General features: G+C 41.7%; 1 protein-coding gene across 7 annotated transcripts in view; it reads left to right on the plus strand.

The window, feature by feature from the left end:
• Positions 1-17,967, plus strand: part of CCBE1 (collagen and calcium binding EGF domains 1) — a 286,875-nt gene that overhangs the window by 48,522 nt on the left and 220,386 nt on the right. For 2 of the 7 annotated variants that reach the window (XM_089779440.1, XM_089779439.1), the window contains exons 2-3: positions 12,133-12,208; positions 13,287-13,441. The exons of 1 other annotated variant lie outside the window; for it this stretch is intronic. The gene's annotated coding sequence lies outside the window, so the exon portion shown is untranslated. Of the gene's footprint in view, positions 1-12,132; positions 13,442-17,967 lie in introns of all 7 variants that reach the window. 4 more of the 7 variants (XM_089779435.1, XM_089779438.1, XM_089779436.1 and 1 more) reach the window with 3 other exon arrangements.

Consider the following 17,967-nt stretch of genomic DNA (forward strand, 5'->3'; position numbering starts at 1 on the left):
ACAACTTGAAAAATTCCTCTTATCTGAAAGTCTACATGCTCCTTTGAAGCTCCAAAATATATGTGTGTGTGTGTGTGTGTATGTGTGTGTAACATTCTCCCCCGCTCCCCCCCCACACACACCTTGTTAAAATACAAACAAAAGGGAATTTGAGGCTACCATTTTTAGTAGGATGATTAAGTTTAGGGCCTGAATCTATATTTAAGCACTTAAAAAGGGGGAATGATGGTGGGTTTTTAATAACATGAGCTTGAAAATGTTGGCTATCAAGGTTTGAGCCCCTGGGTGCCATAGAAGGGGAGTTAGGGAGGTCTGTATCCCTTCTTCTGAAGTTTGAACCCTTGGATTTCATACTTGAGGTCTGTTTAAAGTGCATGCCCTCCTAGCCCCAGAAGCAGATCTTAATTGCAACAGGAATTGTGCAGCTCCCAGCTTTGCCTTTAGGGTAGGGACTTTGTTTATAAACAGAGGGAGGCAAGGTGATTAAGATAACTAAATGCTAGTCATTCAAGTAAATGAAGGATCATTAGATGATCACGAAAACATTGTCTTTCCTCCCCTATCTTTTAAGGGGCATATACGGTTTGTCTGAATTGGGACCAGTGCTGTTCAACTTACTCACAAATTATTTTGAGAAAGGAGGTTAACAGTGAGGTGGCAAAATAGTCAAGTCCAAAGCTACTGCAAAGAGCTACAGAGGGATCTCACAAAACTGGGTGATTAAGCAACACAAAGGCAGACAGAATTCAGTGTTGATAAATACAAAGTAATGCACATGGGAAAATAATTCCAGCTATAGATACAAAAATGATGTGGTCTAATATAGTTGTTACCACTCAAGAAAGATCTTGGAATCAGTAGATTTTGATCCAAGAAGGACAGAAAATATCACAAAGCATTTTCTGCAGCCCTTGGCATTTATCATCACTTAGTTCAATGCCTAGCTTGCAACATTTATGGAGGGGCTAGTTTGAGGTTGCCTATAATGGCCTGTGGCGTAAATGCATCTGCTTATATCAAATATCCCCAAAGGCTGCTGATGGGGTTCTTTGTGGGAAAGGCTCTGAGTTACTACAGAGAATTCTTTTCCAGGTGTTTGGCTGATGGGTCTTGCTAAAATACACATGGTCTAACTGAGCCCATGTTTGGGGGTGGTGTCATGGAGATGTGGGGAGTCACTGGGCCCTGCACCACCATCTGCAACCAGACGTGACTCTCAGCCAGCAGGTAAATCAGGTGTTTTTTAGTTCGCAAGGATACAGTGTAGAGGTTAAAAAAGACTGAGATTTTTCTGTTTTGAAAAATAGATGATTAAGGGAGAACTTTTTGCCAGAGAATGTTATGAAGGTGAGGTATAATCGGGGTTCAAAAAAAGAATTAGGAGAATAGATTCCTCAATGCTGTTAGCCAGTGTGAGCAGAGTTCCAACACCATAATCTCCGTGTCCCTCAGCTCAGTTTGCCAGAAGCTGGGAATGGGTGACGGGATGGATCCCTCAATGACTGCATGCTGTGTTAATTTCCTCTGAAGCACCTGGCATTAGCCACCGTCAGATAGAGGACTGGGCTAGATGGATCGTTGGTCTGACTCAATATGGCTATTCTGATGTTCTTACATAGAACCCAGATCAGAGCCCAGGAGTTCTGATGAGGTCTCTCTCTCTCTCTTGCTCTCTGCAGAGTTAGTAACAAAGTGCCAATATCAAATTTTTAAATCTAACAGTGTCCTTTAAATGACTTGCCACAAAATGTCAGAAATTATTATTAGAGCTGAATAGGTCTAATATTTATTTGTCTTTTTTTTATATATATAGGAATGAAATACAGGGATTGTGCCTGCTAACTTCTAAATTATCTGCTAGAAAACTTTTCAAATGCCTAAGTAGCCCCTAGAATCAGTTACAGTCGCCTGCCTCCCCAACCAAAATTTGAAATGGTGCCTCTGATTGAGCCCTAAGGACCTCATCCAAAGCTGCTCAATGGGAGTCTTGTCATTAACTTCAGAAGGGTTGATTATGGATGACATTTTCAAAGGTATGCTGCACTGGCCTGTATTCTTTGACTCTGACTGAAGTCAATGGCAAATCTCTCAGGGTATGTCTACACTACCCCCCTAGTTCAAACTAGGGGGGGTAATGTAGTCATACAGAGTTGCAAATGAAGCCCGGGATTTGAATTTCCCGGGCTTCATTTGCATAAAGCCGGCCGGCGCCATTTTTAAATGCCAGCTAGGTCGGACCCCGTGCCACGAGGCTTCACGCGGCACGGACTAGCTAGTTCGGATTAGGATTCCTAATCCGAACTAGCTGTACACCTCGTTCCACGAGGCCTAATCCGAACTAGCTAGTCCGTGCCGCGTGTAGCCGCGCGGCACGGGGTCCGACCTAGCCGGCATTTAAAAATGGCGCCGGCCGGCTTTATGCAAATGAAGCCCGGGAAATTCAAATCCCGGGCTTCATTTGCAACTCCGTATGACTACATTACCCCCCCACCCCCAGTTCGAACTAGGGGGGTAGTGTAGACATACCCTCACTGACTTCAAAATGGGAGCAGAGTTAGGTACATTCTGAAGGTTTTTGAAAATGCCACTCTAAATATAGAGGGAGCAACTGTAAAACAGCTGCTCTTGGTATATGAATAACACACACACTCCACTTTACTGTGCGAATAACTGAACTCTTTGCTATTTCCTTCCTTAGTGTTAATCTAGATTGTTTTAACAGGCAAGTATTATGTCAGTCTTTGGATATTTATTTTTAATTTAAATTTGGATTAGATGCAGTAACTGGAAGGTGAATGTGCTCAAATTAGCCAAGTTTCACTCCAGAGATGGCTGTTGGTTAATAAAAACATGACCCTGAAAAGGTACTGAAAGGTTGCTCAATCTGTGGCTCAGCCTGGGAAAGATCCCTTTAAATGTGGGAGTCTTACAGGGTGAGGAGGTATTTTACTTACTCCTCCACTAGCCTTCTAAGAACTGCCACATGTGAATGTGTCATCAGCTTCTCAGCAAGTTAATGGGCAGATTCTGCAATGGGAACATTACTGGACTAACCTAAAGGAAAGGTCAGGGAAAGGGAAGAAGGGCTAGCTGGAATTTCCTGTATTTTTGATTTTGTAACAATAAAGTCTTTTTGTTTATGTTTTTTAAAGTTCCAATATGGGTGAAGTGAATGGGACCACTGCCCTCTGCTGGGTGAAATGTCAAACGTATTCAAATTTGTGTGTGTGAAATCATGTTACCTAATAGTAATGCTGTAATTTTATTTATTTATTTATTTGTTGGGTTCACTGGCCAAACTGGAAAAATTGTTTTGGTCACCCTGAAACACAATTTTTGTGTGGGTTTGGGGTTTTTTGTTTGTTTGTTTGCTTGGTTTTTGCAAACTGAGAGCTTTTAAAAAATCTGAGTTGAACAAATGGTTTCATCTCTAACTTTTTTTTAAATGAAATTCAGGTGAAATTTGAAATGAAAATTCACTGTCAATTGAAAATGTCAACAAAGTGGTTTTGTATTTTTAAATTTGTGTTTGAAACAATTCAGTCAGTTCAACAGAATTCATGAAGCGTGTCAAGTCAGTTTGAATCTGCATTTTATTCACAATGGAAGGGGCCTAAACATTTAATCTATCTTCTAACACATGATTTATAAGCCATCTAATGTGGAGCAGGAATTCCTAGGTAATCTTACAATATCTCTTTAAATATGCTCTTTGGCAGTCAGTGCTATGCCTGTTGCTTGCCATGGGTTTGTTATATGGTCCCCATCAGTTTGGAACAATTCATTGGGGTGTGAACTAGGGATGCCAAAGTGTAGTTAACTACAAGATTAACCAATGAGCCTGGACTTATTGGTTCATCCTGTTGACTACAAGCACTCCTCGCCACTCCGTACTGCATCTGTCTCGCATCCTGCAGAGCCATCTGGGCCCTTCACCCCCCATGCTGCTGCCTCTCCATTGTGAATAAAATGCTCTAGCTTATTATTTATTATTATTATGCTCTAGGTTATTATAAATTGATTATTTAATAATTTGTGCTGCTATCTATCCAGGTATTGAAGTTAGGATTACTGGTTTGTAATTCCTTGCATCCTCTTTGTTCCCCTTTTTAAAGATACATACTATGTTAATCTTCTCTAGCTCTCTGTCTCCATGAGTTCGCTAGATAACTGTTAGCAATCCCCAGGTTGCTTCAGCTATTTCTTAAGTACCCAAGGAAGAATTTCATCAGGCTCTGCTAAACAAGGATATATCTATATTACCACATATTCTTAACCTGATCTTTCCTGATTTTGTCTTGCATTCCTTCCTCCTTGTTGATAATATTGTGCTGAGCATCTGGTCACCTTTAGCCTTTTTAAATGATGACAACTGAAGCAAAATAAGCATTAAGCACCTCAGCTTTCTTGATACAGGTTGGACCTCCCTGGTCCAGCACCCTTGGGACCTGACTGGTCCCGAATGAGAGAATTTGCTGGACCAGGCAAGGTCCCCATTTACACCCCCCTCCAACCTCCTGTCCCTTCCCATCACTGACTCCGCTTCTCGTCAGGCTGGCTCCTCTGTCTCTGGCCCTTGGCAGATTCGCAGTCCTCCCCTACCACTGGCTGCATGCCCGCCTATGGTCAGGCCACCAGATGCTGGCCCTACTGCTGCTAGTATAGCCCACACACCTAGGCTATGTCTAGACTGCAGGCTTCTTTCGAAAGAGGCTCTTTCGAAAGCATCTTTCGAAAGAGCCTCTTTCAAAAGATCGCGTCTAGACTGCAGGCGGATCTTTCGAAAGAGAAATCTGCTTTTTTGAAAGAGAGCACCCAGCGAGTCTGGATGCTCTCTTTCGAAGACGGCCTCTTTACATTGAAGAACGCCTTCTTTCGAAAGAGGAACTTTCGAAAGAAGGCGTTCTTCCTCGTAAATTGAGGTTTACCGCCATCGAAAGAAAAGCCGCGTTCTTTCGAAATAATTTCGAAAGAACGTGGCTTGAGTCTGGACGCAGGGAAAGTTTTTTCGGGAAAAGGCTACTTTTCCTGAAAAAACCCCTGAGTCTGGACATGGCCCTAGTGTGGTTCACTGTCCCATGTAGTGGCACTTACACCACTTACAGTGAGAGATAAGAACAAGGAAGCTCTACAGACTAAGCTGTGAGGCAGTTGGTTTTTAGCTCAAGCAGTAGAGGCTCCTATACTAAGCACCAGAGGTCACAGGTTCAAATACTCCACCTGGTCATGGTTACACTAGCCCTGGCCCTGGCTGGGCTGCCAAATTCTGGCTCTGGCTCCAGCTCCAGCCCTGCTGCTAGACACGAGCCCTGTTGCTACCAGTGCTGGCCCTGGCCTGGCTGCTGGAGACCATTGGCCTCAGCAGGGCTACTGGCTCCCGGTTCCAGGGCTCATTTGTCCAGGAAAATCTATTACCCTGGTGGACCACAGACATTGCCAGACCAGAGAGTCCTGGTTTAGGGAGGTGCACAAACTGTATCATCAGTTTAGCTCTTCTTTCCTGCTTAGTAGATGTCCTATCCTTTCCTTTGTTTTTCTCTTGCTTTTAATGTATCTAACGAACCTCCTCTTATAGTGTATGTTCTAGCATACTAGAACTGGAAGGGACCTCAAGAGGTCATCATGTCCAGTCCCCTGCACTCAGGATGGGACCAAGCACTATCTATATCTACCCTGACAAATGTTAGTCTCCAATGATGGACATTCCACAACCTCCTTAAGCAATATAGTCTAGTGCTTAACCACCCAGACAAATTGGTTCCAACCTTCAGATTGACTACTAATTCCTCCTTGTTGGTCAGAATCAAGTCTAAAATAGCTGTCTCTCTGGATGCTTCCTCCACTTTCTGAAACAAAAACTTGTTTTATCTCCTCTGTGTGGCCATTGGATAGCTCATTCCACAAGACTAGGAATTTGCTGTGGTGTCCTTAGCCAAACAATTTCAACCACAGTCAACTGTCACACTCTGTACAGGTTGAACCTCTGTAATCCAGAACTCTCTGGTCTGGAAACATCCATGGTCTGGAATGATTTTAGTTAGCCAAATATCCACTTTTCATGGGTGTGGCCAAGTTTCCCTCAATCCCATAAAGTTTGTTTACAGACATCAGTCCTAGCTCTCAGTGTTCTGTGCTGATATTTAGCTCCAATTTACCCCTAAATGTCCTCTAACAGTCCAGTAATGGACTGTATTGGTAATGCTGCTAGACAATATTGACCTCCTGCGGTCCAGAAAATTCTCTGGTTCTGAAGGTGCCGGACTAAAGAGGTTCAACCTGTATTATGTCCCTGCTAGATACCTGGTTGTGGCATTCTATTCTATGGATGCCTGCATTTGTGATTCTCTGAGCTATTTATTGCTTATTATGCATATTAGGATTAGACCATTATGTTTCATAAAAATAAAATATCATCATTGGTCATGGTGTCATTTAGGGGCCAAATAGATTGCAACTCAGCCATGATTACCTTCTAACAGCTGATTTCAACAGTGTCCATTTTGATTAAAGTGATATCCATTCTAATTTCCAGAAGCCCAGGCCATGATTAACATAAGAATGGCCATACTGGGTCAGACCAACAGTCCATCTAGCCCAATATCCTGTCTGCTGACAGTGGTCAATACCAGATATCTCAGAGGGAGGGAACACAACAGGTAATCCTCACATGATCCCTCCCCTGTCACTCATTTCCAGACAAACAGAGGCTAGGGACTCCCTTCCTACCCATCCTGGCTAATAGCCATTCATGAACCTAACCTCCATGAATTTATCTAGCTCTTTTTTGAACCCTGTTAAAGTCCTAGACTTCACTACAACCTCTGGGAAGGAGTTCCGCAGGTTGACTGTGTGCTGTGTAAAGAAGTGCTTTCTTTTGTTTGTTTTAAACTTGCCACCTATTAATTTCATTTGGTGACCCCTAGTTCTTATGTTATGGGAACAAGTAAATAACTTTTTCTTATACACTTTTTCTACACCAGACATAATTTTTTAGACCTCTATCATATCCTCCTTTAGTCTCCTCTTTTCTAAGCTGAAAAGTCCAAGTCTTTTTAATCTCTCTTCATATATGACCCATTCTAAAACGCTAATAATTTTTGTTGCCCTTTTCTGAACCTTTTCCAATGTCTTTTTGATATGAGGCGATCACATTTGTATGCAGTATTCAAGATGTGCGTGTACCATGGATTTATACAGAGGAAATAAAATATTCTCAGCATCATTCACTCTCATTTTTTTTAATGATTCCTAACGTTCTGTTTGCTTTTTTCATTGCTGCTGCACACTGAGTGAATGTTTTTAGAAAACTATCCACAATGACTCCAACATCTTTCAAGTAGTTGTAGCTAAATTAATCCCCATTATTCTGTGTATATAGTTGGGATTATTTGTTTCAATGTGCATTACTTTACATTTATCAACATTAAATTTCATTTGCCATTTTGTTGCCCAATCACTTAGTTTGGTGAGATCTTTTTGAAGCTCTTCACAGTCTACTTTGGCCTGACCTATCTTGAGCAGTTTAGTATCATCTGCAAATTTTGCCACCTCATTGTTTCCCTCTTTCTCTAGATTATTTGTAAATCAGTTGAATAGGATTGGTCCCAGTACAGACCCTTGCGTTACCTCGCTCCAGTCTGAAAATTTACCATTTATTCCTACCATTTGTTTCCTGTCTTTTAACCACTTATCAGTCCATGAAAAGACCTTCCCTCTTATCTCGTGACAACTTACTTTACTTAAGAGGCTTTGGTGAGGGACCTTGTCAAAGGCTTTCTGGAAATCTAAGTACACTATACCTACTGGATCGCCCTTGTATACATGTTTGTTGACCACCTCAAAGAACTCTAGCAGATTTGTAAGGCATGATTTCCCTTTACAGAATCCATGTTGACTTTCCCCCAACAAATTATGTTCATCTATGTGTCTGACAATTGTATTCTTTACTGAAGTTTCAACTCATTTGAGTGCCTGAATTTGAGGAAGTATGTGTGAATGCATCCCTTGATTTAAATGGCTGCTATGCTGTTTAGCACTAAGAAGGTCAAGGCCTACTGTCATAATCCAAGTAGACATGAGTCCATTTGTAATTTCATTTCCTAACTTTGCACCTTTACAGTAGTGACTTTGTGCTCTTGAATCACTCCCCTCTCTTTAAGCCTCTTACCTACTTGCGTATTATCTTTTATTTAGTACAGGTTCTCTTCTATGCTTTAAATGAATCACAGAATCCTGGTATCACAGAAACATACAAATGTACTTTGCTAAAACAGGTGATTGAAAGACTGACATGCTTAATGTGGTGTCTGTTAAACATATACCTTCTTCACTGAAACTTAACTGGAATAGAACTGATAAAGGAGCATGTCTTTCCTTTAGCCCTGTCTAAGTAAGTTTCATCTTTGCCAGTGTTCATGATCCATCAGGGACAGCTAGGTATAAATCAAGTCAATAGGCTATACCAGTTTGCACCAAATGAGGAGTGGCTCAGTGCATCACCACCGTCTGTGTTGTGCTAAGCAAATACTTTAAATACACCCACACAGGGGAACCGCAAGGTAGGTGTGTTTGCAAGGCAAGGATGTAAAACAAACATGACTGTTAAGGCCCCTTTTCAATAAAAGCATTACTAAAATCTTAAGAGGAGATTTAATGTTAAGCCTGTCTGTAGCTATTTCTTACGTCCTTGCCTCAGACCTTCCTCACCAAACACTGGTTCCTTACTAGTCACGCAATGCGTTCCAGCTGACTGGGCTAGTGCCTCGTTTCTAAAAAGGCTGGATTTATGACTGCCTTTCAGCATGCAATGTCTTTGGCTTTGATTAGCTCCATGTCTGTAGGCCAGTTAGAAGGGGTTCAAAGGAATGTTATGTTTATGTACGTTGAGGGGTTAAAATGACCACATTCTTTATGTTACTAAACACTTCATTGGCCCTGGAATGCATGGAAGGGGAGGGAGGGGGAATTTGTGATTGCAAACCAGCTGTCTTATCTTAAATTCTATTCATTTAAAAAAGGCATTGCACAGGTGATGGAATTGTTGAATGAGCGAGTGGCTCCATACACCTCAGGGACTTTGCTCAGGCTAAACGACTGGAAATCAAATGAGGAGCGTTAAGCTATTCCGAGCTTTGTTCTCACAGTGTTGGGTTACAGGTAACATTAGCTCCGGGTAGCCACAGCACTCAGGAATGGGGCCCCTGACACTATGAGAGCTGGAAACTGTTATGTATAAAACCAAAAGATGGTGCTCTTACAACATTGGAAGTGGTGGGGAGAGAACAATTCCAACATCCACTATATTCTACAGTGTCGGGTGTCAGCAGATATTTTAATCCTGTCGTTCTTCCATAGCTGTTCCCTTCCCCTCAGCCCCCGCCAAGTGTTTCTCATGCTTGTGGGAAAAGGTAACATAAGTGATATCTGGGGTTGATGGCAGAGTTCAGCAAAGCAATGCAAGTCCTGCCACTCTGGGTACGTCTACACAGCAGGGCTAAACTTGGAATAAGATACACAACTTAAGCTATTCAAATTGCCTAGCTTAAGTCGAAATAGCTTATTTCGAATTTGGGCAGGTCTGCACAGCACTTATTTCAAAATACAGCACTCTTCCTCTGACTTTCCTTACTCCTCATACAATGAGGCTTACAGAAGTTGGAGTAAGAAGCCCTTTATTTCTAATTTATTTTGAAACAACAGGCTTGCTATGTAGATTCACAATATGTTATTTCAGAATAACCTTTGTTATAATAAATAATAATATAATAATAATATAATAATAAAGTGCTACATTGTCCTGCATTTAGAATAACCTTTGTTATTCCGAAATAATGCTGCTGTGTAGACATGCTGTATCGGTGCTGAAACTAGGAGCTCTGGGAATGCTGCCCTACACCCTGACTTGAAGCAGTTTCCATCATATACAGGTTTTACAGTTTGGTTCAATGGCTCTCAGCACCCCACTATATAAATTGTCACAGCACCTCTACCTGCCCCCTCAGGGTGGGGCCACAAGTTCCAGAAACCAAACAATTTGCAAGTGTGGGGGGGCCTCTGTAATAGGGCCAGGGAGAGGGAGAATAAAGGGCAGGAATGAATAGTAAGTTTTCAGAGTGGAGAGAGGTAACTGGTGGGGTCCCCCAATGGTCTGTCTTGGGACCAATCCTATTCAACTTATTTATAAATGATCTGGAGAAAGGGGGTAAACAGCGAGTTGGCAAAATTTGCAGATGATACTGAACTGCTCAAGATAGTTCAGACCAAAGCAGATTGTGACGGGCTTCAAAAAGATCTCACCAAACTAAGTGATTGGGAAACAAAATGGCAAATGAAATTTAATGTTGATAAATATAAAGTTATGCATATTGAAACAAATAATCTCAACTATATACACAGAATAATGGGGACTAATTTAGCTACAATTACTTGAAAGAGATCTTGGAGTCATTGTGGATAGTTCTCTGAAAACATCCACTCAATGGGCAGCATCAGTCAAAAAAAACAAAAACAAATAATGTTAGGAATCCTTAAAAAAGGGATAGCAAATGAGACTGAGAATAGTTTATTGCCGCTATATAAACCCATGGTGTACACACATCTTGAATACTGTGTACAGATGTGATTGCCTCATATCAAAAAGATATTTTGGCATTGGAAAATGTTTAGAAAAGGGCAACAAAAATTATTAGGGTTTTGGAATGGGTCCTATGTGAAGAGAGAATAAAAAGACTTGGACTTTTCAGTTTAGAAAAGGAGACTAAAGGGGGATATGATAGAGATCTATAAAATCAAGACTGGTGTGGAAAAAGTGAATAAGGAAAAGTTATTTACTTGTTCCCATAACATAAGAACTAGGGGTCATCAAATGAAATGAATAGGTAGCAGGTTTAAAACAAACAAAAGGGAGTATTTCTTGACACGGCACACAGTCAACCTGTGGAATTCCTTGCCAGAGGAGGCTGTGAAGATCAGGGCTTTAACAGGGTTCAAAAAAGAGCTAGATGAATTCATGGAGGTCAGGCCCATCAATGGCTATTAGTCAGGATGGGTAGAAATCGTGTCCCTAGCCTCTGTTTATTAGAGGTTGGTAATGTATGACAGAAGAGGGATCACTTGATGATTACCTGTTCTGTTCATTCCCTCTGGGGTATCTGGCATTGGCCACTGTCAGAAGACAGGATACTGGGCTAGATGGATCTTTGGTCTGACCCAATATGGCTATTCTTATTAGTAAATCAAGACTTGCTGTTTCTCTAAAAGCTAGGCTCCAGGAAGTTTTGTGAGGTAGTCGTATGGTCTGTTACATAGGAGGTCAGGCTAGGTCAGGGGTAGGGAACCTTTTTTGTGCTGAGGGCCACTGATCCACAAACAAATCAGTCGGGGGTCATACACAAGTGAGAAGCAAAAAATAAACAAAAAACCCCTCTGATTGATGTAGCCCCACCCCAAGAGGATACAGACACTCCCCCACATTCCCCTTGCACACCAGAGCCTAGGGGGGCCCAGCCTAGCAGATTTTGTGTGCTTTCAGCCCTGCAGTGAGGTAGCAGGGGGGCTGGAGTATCAATGTGGGCTCCCACATGCAAGGGGGCCCCTGAGCTTTGGGGGCTGCATCCAGGCAAACAGGGATCTGCATCCAGGCAAGCAGGTTCCACATCCATCCCCCGAGCCTGAGGTTCCCCACCCCTGGGCTTGTTGATCACAATGGCCATTTCTGGCCTGAGAATGTGTAAATCTGTAGAGTGAACAGTTTGGAACAAGGCTCCGAAAAAACATTCCACATGCTTGTTGCAGCTCTCAGTATTACCAAATTCTGTATTTGCCAAAGGAATTGGCTATGTTACTTAAGAACTGGTTCAGAAGAGTGAAATATCACCCTTGATAAACTGCAGAAGAGTCAGTCACGCAAGGCACAGTAAAACTTTAAAGACATGAACACCAGAGTTACAGACTCGGTCAATCGGATACCAAGTGAAACCAGAAGTAACCAATCAGTCAGCAGTAGAGACCCTTCCTTGCTTGGGGGTTGCTTTAACTTCTCCACCTCATTTGACAATCCAGTTTGGATAGTAAGACACCTGTAGCTTTCTCAGGTAAAAGAGTTCCTCTTCTTTTTTCTCTTTCCCCATTTAGATATATGCATCCTCTTCAGATCTCTGGTGACATTCCAAATGTGCAAGCACAATTCTGTGGGCCAGAAGACGTGTTGGTGAGCATGGGAACCACCAGGACTGGGAGAAGGATGTGCGTACATCACTGTTTACATGACTCTTCACAAATAACATAGCTAATCTCAAAAGAGGGCTGTGTTGCTTACTGTAGGGTTACGTTTTCAGTTTACAGGGGTAGTAATTGTACAGTGCAGTTGGTGCAGAAGTGGCTGCATTTAATTTGGTGTAACATTTCCCAGGGATGCCCAAGTCTGTGAGGAGCCTCACTCTCGCCTGCCCATAATGTGAGGGAACCTTATCTGTGCCTGCAAGCGTCAGCTCCTTGACTCCCTCAACCAGGAGCAACACAAACCCTCCCCTGTGAGCCCACACAGGCTCTGCTGTACTTCTACAGGTTAGTGATTGACCTCCAGGCCCTCAAAGCATCCCCTGGAGTGTTCAGCCCCTACTTGACAGTCACAGAGAAACTGCTCTCAAAGCTACAGTCTACCCTGGCATAACAGTTACATCTCAGATCACCACTCTGCTTGACACGCAGCACTTAGCTATGTTTATCGTGAAAATAAGCAAAAGTTATTTTAACAAAGAGATCAGATTCAAGGAATAGCAAGTACGGTAAAAGTATTGGAAACAAATGGTTCCCTGTAAAGTAAATTCATGACATGCATTCTACAGCCTAGACTTAACTAACAATTTCCTGTCTAAGGAAGTTTAGTTCATCACAGTCTTAGCAAAACAATGAGGAGTCCTGTGGAATCTTACAGACCAACAGATTTATTTGGGCATAAACTTTCGTGGGTAAAAACCACTTTGTATGATGCTTATGCCCAAATAAATCTTTGAGTATTTAAGGTGCCATTGGGCTCCTTTTTGTTTTTGCAGATACAAACTAACACGGTGACCCCTCTGAGTCTTTTCATCATGCAAAGTCTTAGTGGCATTTTCTAGCCAGCCTGGCTGTGACCTTCCTTTCATAAGACTGGCAGTTGGTTTCCTTGCACCTCAAGTTATACTTTAACAATTCCTTGTCTTTACTTGTAAACAGGATCCCTCCCCATCCCCTACTCATTTTTCTTCTATGCTCCTTTCTTGTGTATTTCACAATCTTTTGATTAGCATTCGGCTTAGACTAAGCAAGCTTCCATTGTGAAGTGGACAAAACACATGGGACCATCTTGAGAGAGAGAGAGAAGCATCTTCTTCCAGCCTGATGGAGCATGTTGATCACCTTCCGGTGACTGGCCTTGCTTTACAGACCAGAAGAACACAAGGTCTGTACAGAAACATAACTTCTTAAATATTATACACACTTATATTTTGCTAAAATTAAGATAATCAGTAGATTATTGGGTCTCAGTAGAGACTTTACATGCCACTCTTCAGTGAATTATTGTGAATGTACTGGATCCAGGGGTTCCTATAAGCCCTTGTGCATGTCTTGTGCTGTCTGCCAGTTGGCACCAATGGGTCCCCGTGTCACATTTATGGTTGACGTGATCCTTGTACTCTTAAGATACAGATTCACCCCTGAAATACTCCAGTTTTATGCCCGTATGATTCCAATAAATTCATGTCATTGTACTAATGTGAACGCCGACTATCACAGCATGACTATCCTACCAGGGCCAGCTCACAACATTTTGGCACCTGAGGCAGGGAACTCAAATGATGCCCCCTTGCCCTCTCGCTTGGGCCAAAATTTTGAAAGGTCTCAATTCTCTGGGTCCTAGTGGTGCCTTCTCCCCCCCCCCCCCACAGTCTGGAACTTGAGACGGCCACCTCAGTTCGTCTCGTGGTAAGGCCAGCCCTGTATCCTACAGCCCTGTATCCTTACGTGGTAAGGTCTGTGTTGGAGAGTACAACATAAATGTAAAATACTAAGATATTTCTGTATATTTGCCATAGAAAAACTTCATGGCTACTGGACTGAGGTTAAGAAGGAGCCAGTTTCTGGTCATAGCTCCACTTGTGTCTAATTAGATTGCTAGCATGGTCTGTCTCTATATTTGTACTGTTTCTAACACAAAAAATAGGTAATTCTTCCTGATTGGGTGTTACTATATTCTAATAATCAAAAACTCTTAAAAAGCAGTTGCCTTATGTGGTCTCTTGTGAGGGGCAAGAGAGTAAACTGGGTATTTTAAATATATGTTATTTCTCTGCTAAATGTACATAACTTTATTTAATACTAACGAGAGTTAATCATAGGCTTGGTGATTGAATAGCATCTTAAATCTGTGATCATAATCTTTGTAATCTGTAACAGAATAAATGTGCTTGTCTATGTATTTCCATGAAGTAGGTGTCATCATCAATAAGTATTTCAATAGAAAGAGCATGGCAAATACTTAGAAATATAATTGCTTTGTTTCTTTGTAACTTCCTTCTGGCTCAGAGCAGTTGCTATGTGCTCTGTGATGTTCTTGTTTGTTTGGGATGTTTCAACTCCTTATCTCTAGTCTCTTACAGCTTGTTTCTTGAATTCGGGGTCAGGTTATTCATGTTTAATGACTCTTACAGGGCATGTTTTCATTCCAAACAGAAGGAGTATTGAATATGCCAGAGTAGGTTTCTTTTAAAGGGTTGATGTTAGGTCATTAGTTGAAGTGGGAGCAGAAACAATGAGGAGTCCTGTGGCACTTTTAAAGGTGAACAGATTCATTTCGGCATAAGCTTTCGTGGGTAAAAAACCACTTCATCAGGTGCATGAGTAGAACTCTGAGGCAGGATATCAAAAGCATATCAAAAGAAGGGAGTTACTTATCAAGCGTAGAAATAGTGTTAACGAAGCCACTTCACTCAGGATAGACCTACTCACTCCCACAGTTGATTGGAGGTGTGACTATTAAGAAAGGGAAAAATTGCCTCTGTAGATAGTGTATCATTCCAAGTTCTTATTCAGCTCTAATCTGAACATGTGAAATTTGCAAATGAATTACAGCTCTGCTGTGTCTCTTTGTAGTCTGGTTTTGTGTTTGTAGCAGTTTCCTTTTATTAGGCATGGTTCTGGTTGGTCTCCTACTGTCTCAATTCTACCTGCACAAGGAGGTTCCAGTGAAGATGAAAAAGGAAAAGTGCCTTCATAGATGTAGAGAGAGAATATCCTCATTAATGAGAAGAGGCTTAAAAAGGGGAGGAAAGATGGTCTTATGGATAGAGGCCAGGACTGGAAGAGTAAGTGAAATTGGCGTTTTTCCTACTGCTGCCACATATTACCTTGTGTGACTTTGAGCAAATTACTTTTGTGTAATTTCTGTGTTTTTTTTCATTGGCGCATTTTGAATATTTGCCTATCTTTCTAGGTTGTGAACTTTCATTAATGTCTGCTTAATACTTTGAGCTCCTCAGTTGGAAGAGCTGACAGATTTTGCTATTTTATTAAAAATGCAGGGAGATGAACAAGTGTTCATTCACTCCTTTGCTGTGATATGTTCTCATTCCTGGTCCTGGATTGCAAGAAAAGTACAGCGCTATTTAAATGCAGTATTGCATAGTTACCAAACAGTGGGGGGAGGGGTAGCTCAGTGGTTTGAGCATTGGCCTGCTAAACCCAGGGTTGTGAGTTCAATTGCTGAGAGGGCCATTTAGGGATCTGAGGCAACTCTTTCAGTGATGGTACTTGGTCCTGCCATGAGGGCAGGGGACTGGACTCAATGACCTCTCAAGGTCCCTTCCAGCTCTATGAGATAGGTATATCTCCCTATAAAAAAAATTATATAACAAATATTATGCAAAATTGCCATTATGCAGATATAGCCACTAGGCACATCTTTCTATCTGGGAGTAGCATCTCATTTCAGCTCAGGGTTATCAAGTTGTAACAAGCCTGAGCCTTAAGAGCAACTCTCACACTATCCTCTCTTGCTTTAAGAACATCTCTGATAAAATCTTTAGTTCTTCAGAAGCAGAGCTGGTAATGTTGTGTGGACATTTTTAGATGTACTACTGGAACACTGAATCCCTGGCATTGTCTTTTTTGTTTTCCTCTCTCCCATAACATTTTGCTCTTCAGTTTCACTGTCTCTTCGGTTCCAGGAATTTGAAAGCAGCCTTACTGTTGTGCCTAGTTAACTTAGAGAAAGAGATGAGGGCCAACTGCTTCTCCTATTTCATTCCCTTGACAACAACGTGACTTCCTTTCCTTCCCTCATCCTCGCTAGCATTCAGTCAGTGCCATGCTACTATTAGGAAGCAGTGTGTGTGTTGGAGAACAGAAATGTCTAGTACTAAGCATCACTGAACAAGAGACAATATACTAAAGAACCAATATACCAGAAGAACATATTGGTGCCGACTGTGGCAAGAAGTGAAACTCTTACATAAGAACAATCATTGGATCAGCATAATAGTGCATTTGGCCACTGTCAGAAGACAGGATATTGGGCAAATGTGATATGCTTCAGAAGGAATGAAGAGAAAAGACAATCATTAAATGATCCAACTCCTGTCAGCCACTCCCAGCTTCTGGCAAACAGAGGTTAGGGACACTCGGAGTATGGGGTTGAATAGCCATTGATGAACTTATCCATAACTCCTCATGATGAACTTACATTCCCCTTCAACTAAGGGAGACTGATTCTGCCTGTAGTGGTGGAAACATTGATGGTCAGTTCTGATTTAATGCCAACTCAGCCTGCCTGCCCCAAATTATCACAGTTCATTGAGCTCCATGCTGCTGTTTGGACAGGCTTTGGCTGGATAGTCACAGCATCTTTCCCATCCATTCAAATTGAGTCCTTTAGATTATCCTTGTGTGCTAGACCACATAATCAACTGAAGGCATTGGCAGGTCCAAGCCACCCATCTTGTAAGTCATTCCACTTAGCATGTGACTTTTTTCCATGTGGAACAAGATGAACTATAGTCTAGGAAAATGTTGTTGGGGACGTACAGTGGATACATGCTGAATGCATTGCTGAGCTTTGAGGTTACTGTCTTCCTGAACTCTTACTCAAAGCAGGAAAGGTGCAGGTTCTTCCACTTACTTAGGTTATGATGCAGTTGGGAGCAAGAGAATTAGAGGTTGTCATATACCCTGTGTCCTAGATTTGCCATTCTGCATGATCTTGTCATAAAACCCTTACTATAATTAACAGGTGGGAGGCAGGAAGGGAAACTAAAAAGAAATACGGACTCATGATTTTAATTTCCCCAAAGAGGGGTTTTTCAGAAGGTCTGATTTAAAATTGATTAAAATAAATAAATAAAAATTGAGGAAGGACATCAAAAATGAGGAAAATTTAAGGTCGATGTTGAGTCTTCACTCTCTATAATCAACACAATGTAACACTTTCACTCCTGCTGAATTCAGTTTCCACATTAGTGGTCTTTGTACCTCCATCCCCAGCCCAAGTAACATGGTTTATGTTATACCTTCCTATTTTCTAAAACTGGAACCTAACATGTGCCTATGAAATATATACATGTAGCAATCACATTTGAGTGGAGTGAATAATTGCTACAGCTAGGTGATGTTTTCTAAACTTTCTCCTGATGTTTTTGGGACACAATTTCAAAAAGGATTGCATAGGGGAATGTACTCAAAGAAATATTTGGAGATGGTTTTTCATGTGCGTATGTGTTTCTGACAATCAGAACAATCTTCTGGCTGCGGCATGGGATGGGGCCTTGAGAGACAGTAATTCAATTCCTGGTTGTGGCACCAACTTCAAGTCACTTCAAGACACCTTAGAGGTGTCAGTTCCCCACCTCTAAGAGAGCAATAACTATTCCCTACCTTGCAGGAGTGCTGTGAAGATAAATACACACTAGTATTTGGGAAGTGCTGTGATTCTAA

This window comes from Pelodiscus sinensis, chromosome 6, assembly GCF_052426305.1.
Source record: "Pelodiscus sinensis isolate ZL-2025 chromosome 6, ASM5242630v1, whole genome shotgun sequence".
NCBI lineage: Eukaryota > Metazoa > Chordata > Testudines > Trionychidae > Pelodiscus > Pelodiscus sinensis.